Consider the following 7,566-nt stretch of genomic DNA (forward strand, 5'->3'; position numbering starts at 1 on the left):
AACAATTTGGAAAAGGCTGAATAAATGGGTACATTTCTGAACATATATAATCTATCAAAACTCAGCCATATATCTATGGAAAATGTAAACCAATAAAAAATAGTAAGTTAAGTCAACAATCATGAGATCTCTGTAAAGGAAATATAGAACCAATGGGTATCATGCCTGACTTCTACCAAGTTGTCAAAAATTGTCACAAAATTACCACAAATTATCCTCAAACTATTCTAAAAAGTTGAAACCTGTTTAACTTTATTCCATGACACCAGCCTTACCTGCCACCAATCAAAAAAGAATTCCACAAAACAGACCACCCCCACAGCTTCTCAACAAAACACTAGTTAAAACAAAAATTATATATTAGAACTTAGTGGAATTCATCCAAAACCACAAGGATGATTCAAGATGCTTCCAAAGACAGACTACTTCACATTAACAGAGTAAAGACAAGTGTCTATTCTCATCATAGTGATCGGACAAAAGCATTCATTAGAAGTTAATGCTCTGAGGTTGAAAGTTGTCAAGAAATTAGACACAGAATTATCATATCTCAAATAACAAGAACCACATATGACAAACTCAGAGCTGACCTTACATAGAATGATCGAGGATGAAATTCTTTTCTCTGAGACATGGAACAAACAGAACTCTATTTATACTACCACCAACATTTTTTTAAATATTAAGAATATTGGAAAGATTGAGAAAGAACCCCAGAGAAACAAACCAAGGCTCTCTAAATAGGAGTGGATTGGTGAACTGACCTTTGTTTACTGATGCCACACAATATTTGTCCTTAGAATGTACCACAAATCATAGTTATCAAAACAGCACTGTGCTGGCCTAAGCCAGCATGGAGGTTACTTACTGCAACTCAAGAGAAAACCTGGAAACACTTACTCACAGCTGGTCTTTGTGTCAAAACCTAAATATAAGACATTGGGGCCATGAAATCACTAGAAGAAAACCAAGAGAGAATTTTAGGGCACAAGCACAGGAAATAGCACAGGAAGTGAAATAAACAGTAAGCAGGTTATATTATCAAAACTAAGAAGTTTCAACAAAGAAAATGTTCAAGAAAGTGGAGATATCAAGCAACTCATGGTATTGTATTTTTTGGCATTGTGTATCTTCAATCATTTATTTAACTTCATTTTGGGATAAATTATACTTAGTTATGACATACAAAATTTTAATATGCTGTTGAATTTGTTTTGCTGCTCCACTGAGGAGTTTTATAACACAGCACACTTGGGCAAATTACCAGATAGAAATTTTGCAAAAAAAGATAAGTGACTTACTATGTAGGCAGGTGTGGTGGCACATGTCCTTAATTCCAGCATTCTGGAAGAAGATGCAGAGACTGCTATATCTGTGAGTTTGAGATCAGCCTGGTCTACATTTCAAGTTCCAAGCCAGTCCCACACACACACACACACACACACACACAAAAAAAAAAAAAAAAAAAAAAAAAAAAAAAAAAAAAAAAAAAATCTAGTCACATAGTGTATAAAAAACATTTAGTTTCACTAAATGTCAGACAGTATAGAACAAAACCATAACTAAATTGAGACATTATCAGGCTCCCAATTAACATGGCTACCTTCAAAAACAAAATCAAATGCTAAACACCCTGATTTGATTATCCCACATTGTATACATGCATTAATTTATCATACCATGCCCACAATATGAACAATTATCATATATTTGTTTAAAAAAATCCTCAAAACCTTCCTCTTATGAAAAGACTAAATTAAGTTTTTCTCACAAAAAAAAATAATAATCGGTAAATAAAAAGGTATTTCCTTAAGGTGTTAACCTACTTGCATATAAATTAAGCCCCAAACAAGGCAGAAGAGTACAAAGGTGAGGTTTAAATAGAAATGAGAAAGGTGCTCCCCCAGGTTTCTTCAGTGCTCCCTGCTGCTTACTCCTCAAAGACCTGAACCCCTTCACCTTACCACATCTAAGCTGCAGAGTGTCCCACACTCTCTCCTGTGTGCACACCTTCATCGCCAGAGTCAGACTGCACCATGTGTACCTGTGTCTGGGCCTATCTCTTTTTCCATCACCTTGCAAGCTGCTTGAAAGGAAGAGACTTAGTTTTCCTAGTCCATCACCCATGCTGCTTGCATGGAACTTGGAAAGTCACACATATAAATGAATGTTTATTGAACTAATGCTATGTGTATTTGTCATTATTAGCTAACAGACTTGTTTTAATTCAGTAGTGGAGAATATATTTTACTAGCTAGGGCTATGTTCTGAACTGTCTTAATTCCCTTGTCAAGAGACATGGCTTCTCCCAATTCCTACCATACTATCCACTCCTGAAGTGACCCTGACTCTCAAAGACAAGATTGGAAAGCAGTACAGCTGCAAGATGGCATCTTCTGCGTTCCCACTTTTTATCTACTTTTCTTTCAGAAGTAACCTTTCCAGCAGAGTTAAGCCTTTTATGGAAAATAGGCTTTATTTCAGAGTTACACAGAGGGAGGAAGTGGTAGGTGAATAAATTATCCAAAAACATATTCTCAAAAAAAAAAAAATTCTAAACTAATGCTACCCTATTTGGTAAAAAAAAAAATTTGTTTTCTCATAATTTAGATTAGGCCAGACATGCTGTGCCAAGGATGTTCTGTTTTGTTTTATTGGCAATGCTAGGGACTGAGCCCGGGAGCTAATGCTCAGCCTCTGAGCCACAGCCCTAGTCCATTTTAAAATTTTATTTTGAGACAAACTTTCACGATGTAACCTAGGTTGGCTTTAAAGACTCAGCTCACCCATTTCTGCCCAGCCTGCCAAGTTCTCCAGTCTATAGGAGTGTGGATTGACAGTTACTTACTTTCTTTTCTTTTCTTTTTTCTTTTTTTTTTATTAAGTCAACGGTTTTTATTGTCAGTTACATGCTTTGTAGAAAAAAGGTGTAAAAAATAGGTCAGGTTGTACAAAAACGGCTAGATTCCTACATAATCTGTTTACACAGTTGTGGGGACGCCCCACTTGAAGCCAGCACCTAACTTGTCTGAAGCCTCTTTGCGGATGCAGCCCTGGGACCACTTTGCATAGCCCACCTGGCAACAGAAGCAGCAAATTTTCTTGCAGAAGGTGCATCTGCATTCTAATTTCCGGAGCCAGTTCAGGAGCAGGATCCATCTGAGGCACAGGAGCAGTTAGGGTCCATGGCGAGTAGAGGAAGAGGTTGAAGATCTATGAAAGATGGGTGTTGCAGCTCTGGGAGCATGATTGTTACTTTATTTCTTATTTTATTGGCATAGGTTTACTGTACAATAGGCTTCATTGTGGCATCTCTATACATCTACATAGTGTCATTACCTCTCCTTATACTCTCTGGACCCTGCTTTCCCTTCCTCACCTCCTCCTCTCCTAAATAGTTCCCGCTTACCTTCCCACCATGTTTCTTTAAGTAATCTGCTTGAAGGGTGCTCTGCTCATTGTTTGTTGCTTTCTGAGACAAGGCCTCACTCTGCAACTTGGGGTGATCCTTTGGCTTCCGTTTTCTAGCTATTAAGATTACACCATGCCTGCATTTTGACAAGTGATTTTAATCACAGAGAACTAGAGAAGAATTAGACATGTCTACAGAGAAGAAGGCCACGTGAAGATAGAGGCAGAGAATGGATGAGGCCATGGAATATCTGCAGCTGGGAAAAGTCAAAGATGGCAGGGCCTGCAAAAGGAGCATAGTCCCATGCACATCTGGAGTGTTTACTCTTGTCCTGCTCCCTCCTGAATTTTGTCCCTTTTTAAGCCATAATGTTTTGGGGAATTTGCTACTGTGTCTTCAGGCAGCAAAGCCATGTAGGAATGGAGCAGAGGCAAGCAAGCCATCAATGATTATTACATCTACTGAATTTGCTGGCATCCCTGTTTATTGCATTAAAACACCCTACATTTTGGCTGTCCTGATCTCTCTCTCTCTCTCTCTCTCTCTCTCTCTCTCTCTCTCTCTCTGTGTGTGTGTGTGTGTGTGTGTGTGTGTGTGTGTGTGTGTGTGTGTGTGTTTCTCTGTCTCTCTCTGTCTCTCTCTGAGTCTCTGTCTGTTGTGGTCTGCCCTGGAGTTATCTGTTTTTGATGCTAATTCTGCTGCCCCAAGGACAGAGACTAGTCCTTACTCAGGACTCAGGTGACTTCCTCAGAACCTTCTCCCCATTTAATTTGTAAAATACAGGTGAGGGCCGGTACAGGATAGAATGTGGCCTTCTCATCACTGGATGAGAAGGAAGGATGGACAGGAGAAAAGTTTAAGGGAAGAGGAGGAGAGAGGACGAGAGGGCAGAGTATTCACAGGACCACATGGAGGCTGACGTTAAGATTCCACACTTATATTTCTTTACAGGTTGTTATGGATGTTCTCAAGGGATGGATGTGTACAGGGCTTTGTATGTCTAGGTGGGCAATTATATCTTATCAGTTGGATCAAAGGTTATTGTGTTGTGTGTTCTTTCATGTGGCGATTTAAGTGTAAGAAAGTGTGCAGTAGCTGGGACACTGGGCCGCCTCGGAATTGGTATGTGTTCTTCTGTCAAGATATCTAGCAGACATCTTGGGGCACTACTGTGCCGGACCTAGCCCTAGAGCAGGTAAAAAGACCATTTTATTTTTTATATTTTTACAACAATCTCTCTCTCTCTCTCTCTCTCTCTCTCTCTCTCTCTCTCTCTCTCTCTCTCCTTCTCTGAATGTCCAGAATAAGAAGGTAACTGGCTGGTTTACAAACAGACTTTCATGTCTAAGGAAAGTTCACTGAAATTGGTCTGGCTGCCTCTCTCTTCCTGCATGTGCTCAGCCATGGCTTCACATGGCTTGTGCTTTCTTGAGGTGATTTTATTAGAGTGACCAAGTCATGAACTTATCTGGGCCAGAACAGGATAAAGGGAACGGAGAGTTGGGGGGTTTTTTTTTGTTTTGTTTTTTTTGTTTTTTGTTTTTTTCCTTCCCTAACACTTCCTAAGTAAACCTGTATTCAGGATACAGGAAGTTACAAAAAAATACTTTTAGGGGATTTCCTGAAGGTGATTTTTAAAACACAGCTTTAATTAAAAAGGCAGCAGCATTTGGCATAGCAGGGCTGGAGCCACAGGATATCATGCCATTCACAAAAGATGAAGCCAATATGGGTAAGGGACAATGGCTATTGTTTTACTTCTCAATTCTATCTGCTCTTACCTAAAAGGTGATTGAAAATGAATTATGCACGACACCTGTAAACCATGAAACAAAGACACTGGAAGAGAAGGGAAAACAAGAGTATTTAAAATTCAACTGGCCTGATGTGTTGGCCACATTGCCATCCCTGTGTATAATCAAGCCCTACATTTCTTTTTCTCTCTTTTCTTTTTTTTTTTTTTTTTTTTTTTTTTGGAGCTGGGGACCGAACCCAGGGCCTTGCGCTTGCTAGGCAAGCGCTCTACCACTGAGCCAAATCCCCAACCCCCCTACATTTCTTTAATGACACTGCCTTGTGCTGTTTCATTTATTGCTGGTTTTTGTTTTTGTTTTTGTTTTTGTTTTTGTTTTTGTTTTCTTTTTTTTCAGAGCTGGGGACGGAACCCAGGGCCTTGCACTTGCTAGGCAAGCGCTCTACCACTGAGCTAAATCCCCAACCCCCATTTATTGCTGTTTAACTTCAATAAATAAGTGGTGTTTTGAAAATTCATAACATGTATGGTAAATTCTATCAATATAAGAATGCACAGTGAGGGGCTGGAGAGATGACAGAGGTTAAGAGCACTGACTGCTCTTCCAGAGGTCCTGAGTTCAATTCCCAGCAACCACGTGGTGGCTCACAACCATCTGTAATGGGATCTGATGCCCTCTTCTGGTGTGACTGAAGACAGCAACAATGTACTCATATAAATAAATAAATCTTAAAAAAAAAATGCACAGTGAGAAAATATGTCCAAACAATCAGAATACTGTGAAATACATTTAGATTGCTTTCCAAAGAAAGATTTACCATTCCCTTTTAGATGTATCCTGATTGTTAAACTGCTTTTCTTTCATTCCTAAAATACAATCTATGCTAACCATTTTTTATTTAAATTTCAGTTATTGGTGTATCGGGAGGGGTGTGCATGTGAGTGTAGTGCCTGCCAAGGCCAGAACAGTCTTTGGATCCTCTGAAGCCACCTGATGTGGCTGCTGGGAATTGTATATCTATTTTTCCAAAGCTCTGTTAGGCACAATGTTTGTCTCGAAGTCGAAATTGAAAATGGGAGGTTCCTTCTAGAACTTTCCACATCTACCTCACTTTTTTACTTTCCTTTTTTACTTTCCTCTTTAAAAAAAAAAAAAAAACTCAATTACTTGTATATCAATGTGTTGTTTGTATGTTCGTCTATGTTCCACATGCGGGTCTGGTGCCAACGAAAACCAGAAGAGGACATCTGATCCCCCAGAACTGGAGTTACAGATGACTGTGAGTCACCATGTGAGTGCTAGGAAGTGAACCTGGGTACTTAGAAGAATAGCTGGTGCTCTTAACTGCACTCAACTCTTCAGCTCAAACACATTTATTTTTCTCTGTGTGTAGTACACTCCTAAGTGCCTGTCCTTAGAAAACCAACTACCCCTGAACATCAATTAAAATGGAAAGAATTTTAGCTATTTTATCTGCTGATTTAGAAAGCCATTTTTTATGGAACTAGATGTAGGTCTAGTAGACTGAGTACAGGTTCATTTGGACTTTAAAATTCTTACCTTCCAGAAGAAAATTGACTTTAGTTAGACGTTATAACATAAATCTATAAAATCATTAAAGGTCCACTCTTTATATATGTTGATAAATGTATTATGTTCCGTAATGTCCAATAGGCACACCAAATTTATTACAAGTCAAGTCTTCAGTTGGTTGCCACTGGCCCTAGGGCTTCATTCCTGCTGCCTTGGGAATGTCCTAGAGTACTGTGAGAAAAGGGCTTGGCGGCAGTGTGCGATTCCGCGCAGGTTTTATAGCCCTAGGCACAACTTCCTGATTACTTATCTGGAGTTATACTACCTCTGCTTAAAAACAGTCTCCATTATATAGCCATTTTCATGCTACTATGTAGCTTGTTTTGTATTTCTTTAAGTACAAATACAGAATAAATATTTGATGCAACGGTTTATAGACTGAAGGAGGGCAGGGGTGAGTTAGACAGAGCATGAGTGTACTAACCACTCCTTGGTCAGCCATTGGGAAGCTGGATCTTAGTCATCCAAGAGAAATATCTAACTCCATTTTTAAATGGTGGTGTCGTCTACAGCCATACCCCCCTGAACGCGCCCGATCTCGTCTGAAATGGTGGTGTCAAGGAGAAGCAGGAAGCTGGAAGACATGCTGGTGCTCAGAACAGGACATCGCTACTCGCCTGGTGTCTGTATGACTCACGAAGATTTTAAAGTTCTAACTCCCTACTCCCCTTCCAGGAAATAAAACTATGAAGCCAAGCCATTTTAAAAAATCTTTTAATTATTAATTTACAAAGTATTTTACTTCGCGAGTGTTTTGCCTGTATATTTGTAAGTGCATCACACGTGTGACTGGTGCCAGATGGGGGC

Source organism: Rattus norvegicus, chromosome 5, assembly GCF_036323735.1.
Source record: "Rattus norvegicus strain BN/NHsdMcwi chromosome 5, GRCr8, whole genome shotgun sequence".
NCBI lineage: Eukaryota > Metazoa > Chordata > Mammalia > Rodentia > Muridae > Rattus > Rattus norvegicus.